Here is a 13,066-nt window from a genome sequence, read left to right as displayed (position 1 = left end):
AATTAAGGCCCTTATCGGTGCTGACTGCAGCCCCATAACCATTAGACGGCATCTGAGACTGAAGGGCTTCAAAAACAAAAAACCTCTTCAAAGACCTTGTCTCCTTGAACGCCACAGAACTGCTCGTTTGGACTTTGCAAGAGAGCACCAAACATGGGACATTCAAAGGTGGAAGAAATAAAAAGGAAAGTTCAGCAGCTCTCACCTGCCCCTCCTCCACCTGTGAGCACCGAAACCAGTAGGCCCGGGTAGTAAAAATGCAAAAAGGTTCAAGGAATCCAGCTCTACTTCGATAAAGGAATCTTTATTTTGCTTGCGGTAAAAATCACATCCATTTTGTGGTTACAAAAAGTCTTATCTACGCATTTCGGGCTACCAGAGACAATTCCAGCCCTTACTCATGACACAGTAAGACAATAAAAGTGGCACTATTTATAAGAGAGACCGCACCTGTCTTCACTAATTGTGATCACATGACTGCAAATACCCTCAAAAGAGTGCCACGCCTTTGAACAACTCTTCTCATGAGAAAAAGAAAAAAGCCCATACAATACACAATAAAAGAACCTATGCAAAAATACATGAGATATATACTGGCTGAGGAGATAATGGGATATAATAAAGTGAAAGAAAAGATTATTTTCATAAATCTGGAAGCTGCGGGGACTCTGAAGGTGTGGATTATTGTTGCAGAATTAAATCTAGACGTTTGTTCAGACCATCTGGTTGGCACGTATTTAATGCAAAAATCCAGAACGACTCTCTATTTAGTACTTTTCTTCTGTGGTCAAACAGCCAGTCAGCACTTTGCTGTTTGCCATGGTGGGGACACATCGGATATGGTGGTACAGGGCATAGAAAGGGTTTTATTGACCAAAAGAGGAGGAGACCACAGAAGAAAATAAAGATTCATTTATCGAAGTGGAGCTGGATTCCTTGAACCTTTTTGCAAAGGTGGAAGAAAGTTTTATGCTCTGATGAGAAAAAATTTAACCTTGATGGTCCTGATGGTTTCCAACGTTACTGGCATGACAAGCAGATTCCACCTGAGATGTTTTCTACGCGCAACTTGCAGGATGACAGGCCGGACTGGATGGACAAATGTATTTTTTCGGCCTTATGTACTATGTTACTATGTTACAGTGGAGGGGGCTCCATAATGGTCTGGGGTGCTTTTTCCTTCAGTGGAACAATGGATCTTTAGGAAGTGCAGGGGCGTCAATCGGCCGCTGGCTATGTCCAGATGTTGCAGAGAGCATTCCTCATGACTGAGGGCCCTCGTCTGTGTGGTAATGACTGGGTTTTTCAACAGGACAACACTACAGTACACAATGCCCGCAGGACAAGGGACTTCTTCCAGGAGAAAACACTCTTTTGGCCCATCCTGCGTGTTCCCCTGATCTAAATCCAATTGAGAACCTTTGGGGATGGATGGCAAGGGAAGTTTACAAAAATGGACAACAGTTCCAGACAGTAGATGGCCTTCGTGCGGCCGTCTTCGCCACTTGGAGAAATGTTCCCACTCACCTCATGGAAACGCTTGCAGCAAGCATGCCAAAACAAATTTTTGAAGTGATAAACAATAACGGCGGAGCTACTCATTACTGAGTTCATGTTTGGAAGTTGGATATCTGTTTTGGGGGGTTTAGTTTTTTTTGGGAGGTGTGGTCCTAAACTTTTGATCAGCTGAAAAACAGCCTGTTTCAGTTTATTCGTTGTTTTCATCAAATTGAATGCTTAAATTTTTTTTTGACTCACTCCCATTTCTTCTTGTTGCATGTTGAAGCTCTACTTGGAACCTTGTTAAGATCCAGCCATGCTAAATATGATTTTTTGCCATTTTTCAAGTTGTCTTAAACTTTTGATCAGGACTGTATGTATGAATCTATGAAGAAATTGTTATTATCCAACTACTTAATAAAAATGTATATCAAGAGAATGCTGAAATATTTTTTGATTCTTATGGGGTTCAATGTCTGCAAAGTTATAACAGGAGCTACAGTATGTGTTTTCATGGAAGTATATGCAACAATAGCCTTTGTGATCACATTTATTCCTATGATTTCTATACTCCAATACTATGTTCAGAAATCTTCTAATTTTAGAAATTTGAAACTAGAATTATTTTTCTCTCAAGATAATGTCGCAGTATTTTGTCCCTCTGAGAAAACTCATCAATTGTTATGTCGGCATGAAAATATGTTATTTGTACTTTGCAGCTATCAACACCATATGGTAAACTTAATACTGTTTTCTATTTCTTACATTTTCTCTTTCAGGTTCATAAAACATTAAAAATAAGTTTGATGTGTGTAGAAAGGCAACATGTGCTTCTTCTTAATGAATAATATGATTAACATTTTGATATTTAAAACATAATATTTTAATCTAAATAATTTTATAAAGTATTTTTTAATCATTTAGCATTTTTTTACATTTCTCACAAGCATTTATTTTTGCATTTGTTGTGTGGATTGTACCATAATAACACAGATTGACATTTGCCACCAGATCTTTTGCGTTTATGGCACAATATTAGATAAATAAATATATAAATATATTCATATGGTTCATATACAGTGTGTCTTCAGACACTTTCAAATTTTATGTTGCCTCCTTGTGCTCAAATAAAACACAAATTCAAGTTTTCCCCAGTCAATCTGAACTCAATATCCTATAAAGAGGAAGTAATAACAGAATTTTAGAAACATTTCTAAATTTATTAAAAACTAAAATTTTGTATGGACATAAGTATTCAGACCCTTTGCTATGACACTTGAAATTTAGCTGGGGGAGCTACACAATTTCCTTGATCATCTTTGAGATGTTTCTACATCTTGATTGGTGTCAACTGTAAATTCAGTTGATTGGACATAATTTGGAAAGACATACCAAAATCTATATAAAGTCTCATAGCAGACAATAATATATCAGAACAGAAACCAAGCCATGAAGATGAAAAAACTGCTTGTAGAGGACAGAAACAGGATTTTGTGGAGGCACACATCTGGAGAAGGAAAAATAAAATTTCTGAGGTGCTTAGAGGAATTATCCATTGTGTCAAACATGCCCCCCCAATGCCTGGGTCCCTTATATAGATGATACTTATACCCCAGTCTCTGGCAACCACATAGCTCCTTCTCTCCACACTGTCGGTACATCGGGGGTGACGCAAGAGAGGCTCGTCCATGTCATGGCCAGATGTTTTGATCCATGTGACGGGTATATACAGCAGCGGCCGTGCAGGGAGCAGGAGCTATGCGGGTGCTGAGGACCAGGGTAAGTATCATCTATATGAGGGGCCGGGATACCATGGGCCACTCACATCCGTGTTCCACGGCCGTGTGCATTCGGCCTTACTGACACCCTGGGAGGTGCTTTATGCCAGCCTGTGTACCTCCATCTGGTCTCACCTGTGGTGAAATAGGGGTGTGGACCGCACTATCCACCCCTTCCTTGCCTCTAACCTGTGTGAGACCTGTCACTGTCTCACATCATGCAGACAGTATTTACACCCATGACTGGGACATCAATTTGTCTAAACTGGGCCTTGGAACCAGAAACTGGCCAAAGAATCCATGATAGCAGCACCCTCCAAAAATACAACTGAACTGTGTGTATACAACTTGAAAAGTTAAATAGGACCTTTCACCGTTCCTGACATGTCTGTTTTAAAAGCTTCATGCATTTCTCATGTAATAACAATTCTGGAGCATCTATTCGTATGGCTTTATGATGTGCCATTCCTCTGTTACTTCTACTAGAAGTTATGAATAAATTGCTATTAGCTTTCAGTAAGGGTACAGAGGGGAGGTAACAAGTTGGGGGGGTGTACCTGCACAGACTCACTCTATCCAATGTGGGGTTTTGCTCTGGTATATAGGGTAAGCGGACGCAGTACAGAGACAAAATACAAGTTATTTACTCAAACTTCAGTGTATATTCACACTTGCGGCAGTTGCACAAAACAACACATCACTTTGCAGTCTTTGGTGTTAATTTACACACAATGGAAAGTTCAATTTGCACAGAACAACATGTCACTTTGCAGTCTTTGGTGTTATTTCACACACAATAAAAAGTTGGTATTTCACAAGTCACCTTGTTGGCAGTTCTGCCTCCAGTAGTCCACAGCAGGCTTTAGGGGACCTGTCACAAAACCTCAGATCCCAACACAGAGACTCAGTTGATGAGCGCAGCTGCCTATTTAAGAACAGTCAGGTGCTGCCAAAACCCGGACCGGCACTTTAACTCCGGTCCGGTATTTGACCTCACCTGGCTAGAAACCAGCCCAGCCGCACATGTTAGGAGTAAAATACCTGCCTTCCCAGACAATACCCCTCGCTGTGTCACATACCCCCCCTTTTGTTCAACTCTGAGGGGGTAAACACACGCCAGACAGTGTACCCTGGACAGGGCATCCACGTTTCCCTGTAACCGGCCTGCCCTGTGTTCCACCGAAAACTTAAAGTTTTGTAAGGAAAGAAACCATCGGGTGACCCGAGCATTTCTGTCCTTGGCCTGGCTCATCCATTTGAGAGGGGAGTGATCAGTCACCAGGCAGAACTTTCTCTCCAACAAATAATAGCAGAGAGACTCGAGTGCCAACTTGATAGCCAAGCACTTTCTCTCCACTATACTATACCTGGTCTTGGCTGGGGTGAGCTTACGGCTAAGGAAGACAATGGGAATGGGACCCACACAGGGCCGACTTCAAAGCGGAGAAAGCCTCTTCTGCCCGATCATCCCAGCGAACCATCACTGACTTGTTTCCCTTCAAGAGCCCAGTCAATGGCGCGGCCACCGTAGCAAAGTGGGGAACAAACCTCATGTAATAGCCTACTATTCCCAGGAATTACTTTACTTGCCTAGTGGTGACTAGTTGGAGCCAATTTCTTATCGCCTCTATTTTGTTTACTTTGAGTTTGATGACTCGACACCCAATGACATGCCCCAGGAACTTAGTCTCCTCTAACCCTATCGCAAATTTTTTCAGGTTAGCAGTTAGTCCAGCCTTCCAAAGGGAGTCCTCTACAGCCTGCACTTTGGGTAGGTGACATTCCAAGTCGGTACTGTGGATGACAATATCGTCCAGGTAAGCCAAAGCATACCGACGATGTGGATGAAGCACAATGTCCATAAGTCGCTGAAAAGTGGCAGGAGCACCATGCAGACCAAAGGGTAACACCTAATAGTGATACAGCCCCTCAGGTGTGACAAAGGCAGTTTTCTCTTTGGCAGCCTCCGTTAAGGGCACCTGCCAGTACCCTTTCGTGAGGTCCAAAACATAAAAGTACCGTGCTTGTCCTAACCTCTTGACTAGCTCATCCACCCAGGGCATGGGATATGCGTCGAACTTAGAAATATCGTTAAGTTTATGAAAGTCGTTACAAAACTGCAACATCCCGTCCGGCTTGGTTATCAATACTATATGACTGGCCCACTCACTATTTGACTCCTCAATGACATCTAGCTGCAGCATTAGCTGCACCTCCTCCGAGATGGCTTGTCGCCGAGTTTCGGGTACCCGTATGGTTTTAATAAGACTTTTGCCTAAGGCTCAGTGACAATGTCATGCTGGATTATGAAAGTGCGTCCAGGGAGGTCCGAGAACACATCCGTGTTCCGAATAATGAACTCCCTGGCCTCCTGAATCTGTTTAGAGGAGTGGCTGTCAGCAATTTTTACTGTGGCAGCCACCTTTCTTGCATCAGATAGAGGGGCCGGTACCCCTTCTCCTAAAAAACCCGGCCGTGAGCTGTTTTCTGTACAGTTTTCCTAACTTTCCACGGTTTGAGTAAATTCACATGGTAAACCTGCTCTGGCTTTCGCCGCCCTGGCTGGTGTACCTTGTAGTTTACATTTTCAATTTTCTTGAGTACCTCTTAGGGCCCCTGCCACCTAGCCAGGAACTTATTGTCCATTGTCAGCACCAGAACCAAATAGATCACCCAGGTTAAAGATCCGGACCGAGCCTGCCTCCATATGCTCCCTAACAAGAGGAAACACTCTCTCTATCCGATCTTGCATCTGGGTAACGTACTCAATTAAACTTTTATGTGGAGTGGGTTGTTGTTCCCACACCTCTTTGGCCACATCCAAGAGACCACGAGGGCAGGCTCGGACTGACCCACAGGGGTACAGGGGAATCCCCCGTTCGGCCCCTGAGCAAGGTGGGCCCCTAGTCTCCCACCTCCTGCACAAGTGCAACATAATACATTAGATTTACTGCACTACATACATATATTTAATGTACAGCACCTCAACCAGCTTATGTTACATAGTAACATAGAAACATAGTTTATAAGGCCAAAAAAAAGACATCTGTCCATCCAGTTCGGCCTGTTATCCTGCAAGTTGATCCAGAGGAAGGCAAAAATATAAACCCCTGTGAGGTAGAAGCCAATTTTCCCCTCTTAAGGGGGAATAAAAATTCCCCCTACGTTGTTAATAGTGTATAAAAAAAAAGTGTATGTAATATTTTGCCCTGTTCAAATCTGCAGTGGAGCAAAATTTATCATAGCGAATGGCTTCTGTTAGCTGTTGCGTTACATGTCATCAGTATTAGACCACAGTTAAATATTTTGCCTTGTTCAAATGAGTAGTGGAGCCAAATGTATCATAGCAAATGTATTCTGTTAGCTGTTGCGTTACGTAATATCAGTATTAGGCCACAGTTAAATATTTTGCCCTGTCCAACTGTGCAGTGGAACGAAATTTATCATAGCGAATGGCTTCTGTTAGCTGTTGCGTTATATGTCGTCAGTATTAGACCACATTTAAATATTTTGCCTTGTTCAAATGAGCAGTGGAGCCAAATTTGTCATAGCAAATGTATTCTGTTAGCTGTTGCATTATGTAATGTCAGTAATAGACCACAGTTCAATATTTTGCCCTGAACAACTGTGCAGTGGAACAAAATTTATTATAGCGAATGGCTTCTGTTAACTGTTGCGTTACATGTTGTCAGTATTACTCCTTGGTTAAATATTTCGCCCTGTTCAACTGAGCAGTGGAGTGAAATTTATCATAGCAAATGGGTTCTATTAGCTGTTGTGTTACATAACATCACTATAAGGCCCCTTGCAGACGAGCGTGTCCGGATTAGGTCCGGATGCGTCCCGGTGCATTGCGGCAAACCCGCGCGAGTAGGTACACAATTGCAGTCAGTTTTGACTGCGATTGCGTTCCGTTGTTCAGTTTTTATTGCGTGGGTGCAATGCATTTTGCACGCGCGTGATAAAAAACTGAATGTGGTACCCAGACCCGAACTTCTTCACAGAAGTTCAGGTTTGGGTTCAAGGTTGTGTAGATTGTATTATTTTCCCTTATAACATGGTAATAAGGGAAAATAATAGCATTCTGAATACAGAATGCATAGTACAATAGGGCTGGAGGGGTTAAAAAATAAAATAAAAAATTAACTCACCTTAATCCACTTGTTCGGGCAGCCGGCATATCTTCTGTCTTGTTGTGTGAGGAATAGGACCTTTGATGACGTCACTACGTTCATCACATGGTCCGTCACATGATCTTTTACCATGGTGATGGATCATGTGACGGACCATGTGATGAACGTAGTGACGTCATCAAAGGTCCTATTCCTCACAAAAGAAGACAGAAGAGATGCCGGCTGCGCGAACAAGTGGATTAAGGTGAGTAAAATTTTTTTTAATTTTTTTTTAACCCCTCCAGCCCTATTGTACTATGCATTCTGTATTCAGAATGCTTTTATTTTCCCTTATAACCATGTTATAAGGGAAAATAATAATGATCGGGTCCCCATCCCGATCGCAAGCATCCGCACTTGCTTGCGGATGCTTGCGATTTTCACGCAACCCCATTTATTTCTCTTTCACATGGGCGAGATTTCCACGTGGGTGCAATGCGTGAGGTGAACGCATTGCACCCGCACTGAATCCGGACCCCTTCATTTCTATGGGGCTGTGCACATAAGCGGTGATTTTCACGCATCACTTGTGCGTTGCGTGAAAATTGCAGCATGCTCTATATTGTGCGTTTTTCATCCAACGCAGGCCCCATAGAAGTGATTGGGGTTGCGTGAAAATCGCCCGCATCCGCAAGCAAGTGCAGATGCGGTGCGATTTTCACACATGGTTGCTAGGAGACGATCGGAATGGGGACCCGATCATTATTATTTTCCCTTATAACATAATAAAATAATAGCATTCTTAATACAGAATGCTTAGTAAAATAGAGATGGAGCGGTTACATATTTTTTTTTTATAATTTAACTCACCTCTTCCACTTGTTTGCGCAGCCCGGCTTCTCTTCTGTCTTCTTCTTTGATGCCCAGGAGGAAAAGGACCTGTGGTGACATCACTGCGCTCATCACCAGGGTTTAACCCGCCCTGTGGGCGTACGCGTTTTAAGGTAATAGGCTGGCTATGATATATGCGTGAATGCGATTGGACGACGGTCCTGTCAATTCTGCAACCATGTATTTAATCTTCCAGCCTAGTGGTGACACCCATTGCTGCCCAATTCCCCTGAAGAAGCCAGAATACTGGTGAAACATGTCGGGGGGCAGTTGTAGTTTTTAAACGCAGCCTTCCACTCCACAGTAAATAAGCTATGGATAGTCCAGCTGGACTATATTTCAATAGTTTGACCTTTCAAAGAGCTTAGGATAGACACGGCACCTACTCTGTGTTTATCAAAGTTTGTAGGGCTAATTGCCATGGGGTTTTAAGCTGATCTGATGCACACTAGGTTGACAATTGTGCTCCTTTAACAGTGGGGTGACGCATCCTGGTCCCCACTGCTTCACACTGCTATACTGAGAATATCATTCAGTCAGCAATAGCCCCACAAACAGTGACACGGGAGTACCCTGTATCCAAAGTGAGAGGGTGGGAGCTAGTGCACATCTCCGCGCCTTCTCCACTGTCTAATATTTGAATCCACTAGTGGAGTGGCGACTGTATTTTTAATATAGGATTTTTGGTTTGTTAAAAGTATAAAATAAATAATAAATACAAATTAAATGTACATTCACTTATACACTTAGATTTTAATATATTTAATAATAAAAGTGAAGTATTAATTTCACCTGGGTCAAGATAGGTTTCATTGCCTGGTTAGGCACTTGTTAATATATTTGTTTAAATACCTTACCCAGGTTATGTCCAAATTATGATTACATCACCAAGTCCGTCACATGATCCATCACCATGGTAAAATCTACACTACACCTAACCCAAACCCGAACTTCTGTGAAGAAGTCCGGGTTCGGGTCTGGGTACCAAACATGCCGATTTTTCCCACGAGCGTGCAAAACGCATGAAAACGCTTTGCACTCACACGGAAAAATCACGCATTTTCCCTCGACGCACCCGCATCTTATCCGGCCCTCACACGCGACGCCCGTGTGAAAGAGGCCTTAGGCCACGGTTACAGATCCAACTATGAGCTTCTTAACTTCATGAATCTTTAATTACTGCAGCTGCAGGTGTAATTGAATGTCGGTGCAGTAGAACGTGATGCACACGGCAATCTGAGTTAGTCCCTTATTTTAATGATAGTAAAAGGTTTTGCCTGGCACAAGTATGCAGTGGAACCAAATTCATCATTGCCAAGCTAGAACTTTTAGCGAAAACATTTTTCTGCGTCTGTATTGCAATCACTGATCTCTATGACGTCCTTTGTTAAGCAGGTTACCCTCATCTGTCGGTGAAGGGTAGACACACAGCGATCCCTTCAGTGTAGCGCGCTTGCAGCCCTGGGCATCAAAGACTTGTTATTGCTGAATACCATGTGTCCTTCTAAGATGTATACGGCAGAGTTGCCAATGTCCACAAACTTTGGGACAGTTCGTAAAAATAGATGGCTTTTTTCCAGTGTCCGTGAAAACAAAACAGATGTGTCCATTCTTTTTTTTTTTTTTGGAGGATGGGGGTACTTGACTACATTATTTTGGTGGTAATTATCATTTTACAACTCACAGTAAATGATGGTTATGAGGTGTTATCAGTATATTGAGCTATAAACATGTACTAGTTATATATAATCTTTATCATTCATTATGGTTTTCAAAAATGCTGGCTGTCTGTGATTTTGGGATCAATTGTCGAGAAAAAAAATAAAAATTCTGGTTGGTAACCCTGGTACACGGTAATAAATTAGACCTGCCTGTAATACCGATGGCACAGTACCTACAGCTACAGCTGGGTTCACACCAGCGCTTCAGTTTCGGAGGAGCAGAAGAAAGAAAATAATGGAACCACTGGAGCCATCGAATGGAAGTAAAAAAATGACGACTGACAGACCCAATCAATTAATATTATTACTAGACAGAAGAATGTCCCTATGACAGGCATGACAAATTGTATCAAATTCTATGTCACTTTGAAGTGCAACATCATTCTTAGCTAATACGTTCTGTTAGCGAAAATGTTATTCTTCGTCACTATGACAGGCACAACACCACGATAGGACAGGAGTTCTCCTGCATCATGGGTCTTCCCTAAGCCCGTCCCACTCACTCTACCATTCTCCTGGCCGAATTACCTCCCATCCTTTGCATAACAACGATCACGTGTCCCAACACAAGACACGTGACCCGACGATGCGATCACATAACTAAGGTCCTTTGCCTACTACAAAAGGTCCTATAGAATATACAATAAAGCCCTGAAAATCAATATTTCAGTATGTAAAAACATGAGAATAAGTTCATTTGGATTGATTTTAATAAAACCTTGACACCAGTATGTACAAAAATACTTTTTAATTAAGAGAGTTTATTTTAAATTTGCATGCTTATACAGTACATTGTCCATGAAAAAAACTGTGGGCGGATCCTGAAAACGAATGCCACCCCCAGATGCGTTTTTCTGGCTTTTTTTTTTACTATATACAGTCAGGTCCATAAATATTGGGACATCGACACAATTCTAACATTTTTGGCTCTATACACCCCCACAATGGATTTGAAATTAAACAAACTAGATGTGCTTTAACTGCAGACTGTCAGCTTTAATTTGAGGGTATTTACATCCAAATCAGGTGAAAAGTGTAGGAAATACAACAGTTTGCATATGTGCCTCCCACTTGTTAAGGGACCAAAAGTAATGGGACAATTGGCTTCTCAGCTGTTCCATGGCCAGGTGTGTGTTATTCCCTCATTATCCCAATTACAGCAGATAAAAGGTCCATAGTTCATTTCAAGTGTGCTATTTGCATTTGCAATCTGTTGCTGTCAACTGTCAAGATGAGATCCAAAGAGCTGTCACTATCAATGAAGCAAGCCATCATTAGGCGGAAAAAAACAAAACAAACCCATCAGAGAGATAGCAAAAACATTAGGCGTGGCCAAAACATTTGTTTGGAACATTCTTAAAAAGAAGGACCGCACCGGTGAGCTCCGCAACACCAAAAGACCCGGAAGACCACGGAAAACAACTGTGGTGGATGACCTGGTGAAGAAAACACCCTTCACAACAGTTGGCCAGATCAAGAACACTATCCAGGAGGTAGGTGTATGTTTGTCAAAGTCAACAATCAAGAGAAGACTTCACCAGAGTGAATACAGAGGGTTCACCACAAGATGTAAACCATTGGTGAGCCTCAAAAACAGGAAGGCCAGATTAGAGTTTGCCAAACGACATCTAAAAAAGCCTTCACAGTTCTGAAACAACATCCTATGGACAGATGAGACCAAGATCAACTTGTACCAGAGTGATGGGAAGAGAAGAGTATGGAGAAGGAGAGGAACTGCTCATGATCCTAAGCATACCACCTCATCAGTGAAGCATGGTGTGGTGGTAGTGTCATGGCTTGGACATGTATGGCTGCCAATGGAACTGGTTCTCTTGTATTTATTGATAATGTGACTGCTGACAAAAGCAGCAGGATGAATTCTGAAGTGTTTCAGGCAATATTATCTGTTCATATTCAGCCAAATGCTTCAGAACTCATTAGACGGCGCTTCACAGTGCAGATGGACAATGACCCAAAGCATACTGCAAAAACAACCAAAGAGTTTTTTAATGGAAAGAAGTGGAATGTTATGCAATGGCCAAATCGATCACCTGACCTGAATCCAATTGAGCATGCATTTCACTTGCTGAAGACAAAACTGAAGGGAAAATGCCCCAAGAACAAGCAGGAACTAAAGACAGTTGCAGTAGAGGCCTGGCAGAGCATCACCAGGGATGAAACCCAGCATCTGGTGATGTCTATGCGTTCCAGACTTCAGGCTGTAATTACTGCAAAGGATTTGCAACCAAGTATTTAAAAGTGAAAGTTTGATTTATGATTATTATTATTCTGGCCCATTACTTTTGGTCCCTTAACAAGTGGGAGGCACATATGCAAACTGTTGTAATTCCTACACCGTTCACCTGATTTGGCCTCATGCACACGACCGTGGTTGTGTTCCGTTCCGCAAAATGGGGTTCTGTTGTTCCGTGATCCGTTTCCGTTTTTGTTTCCGTGTGTCTTCCTTTATTACCAGACATAAAGGAATGTACAAAAAAGTCTAAGACAGGTTTGCCATGCAAATTATAGGAATAAAACAGATGCGCGGACGCGGATGACAATCTTGTGTGCCTCCGTGTATTTTAGCGGTCCCATTGACTTGAATGGGTCCGCAAACCGTTTTCCGCAGAAAAAATAGGACAGGTTATATTTTTTTGACAGACTGGAACCACGGATCACGAACTATCCGCATTTTAAATGGCTCCATAGAAATAAATGGGTCCGCACCTGAAACGCTAAAATCGGCGGAACGGACGCGGAAGCAAACAACGGTCGTGTGCATGAGGCCTAAGCTGACAGTCTGCAGTTAAAGCACATCTTGTTTGTTTTATTTCAAATCCATTGTGGTGGTGTATAGAGCCAAAATTCTTAGAATTGTTTCGGTGTCCCAATATTTATGGACCTGACTGTATATGACTCCATGTACTCTATGTTGTATACTCATTCTTTTAACCTGAGGAAGGGGATCTTATTTCCCCGAAACACATTGTTTTTATTGGAAACCTATCTTATTGGAATAAAAAGAAGTTTGAAACTCAAGTTTGCCTTGACCGGGTTTTGGAGC

At 42.2% G+C, this 13,066-nt stretch overlaps 1 pseudogene; it reads right to left on the bottom strand.

The window, feature by feature from the left end:
* Positions 1 to 13,066, bottom strand: part of LOC121002450 — an 81,111-nt pseudogene that overhangs the window by 32,590 nt on the left and 35,455 nt on the right.

Source organism: Bufo bufo, chromosome 5 (genome assembly GCF_905171765.1).
Source record: "Bufo bufo chromosome 5, aBufBuf1.1, whole genome shotgun sequence".
Lineage (NCBI taxonomy): Eukaryota > Metazoa > Chordata > Amphibia > Anura > Bufonidae > Bufo > Bufo bufo.
Note: the sequence above shows the minus strand (reverse complement) of the source record. Positions and strands in the feature narration are given on the sequence as shown.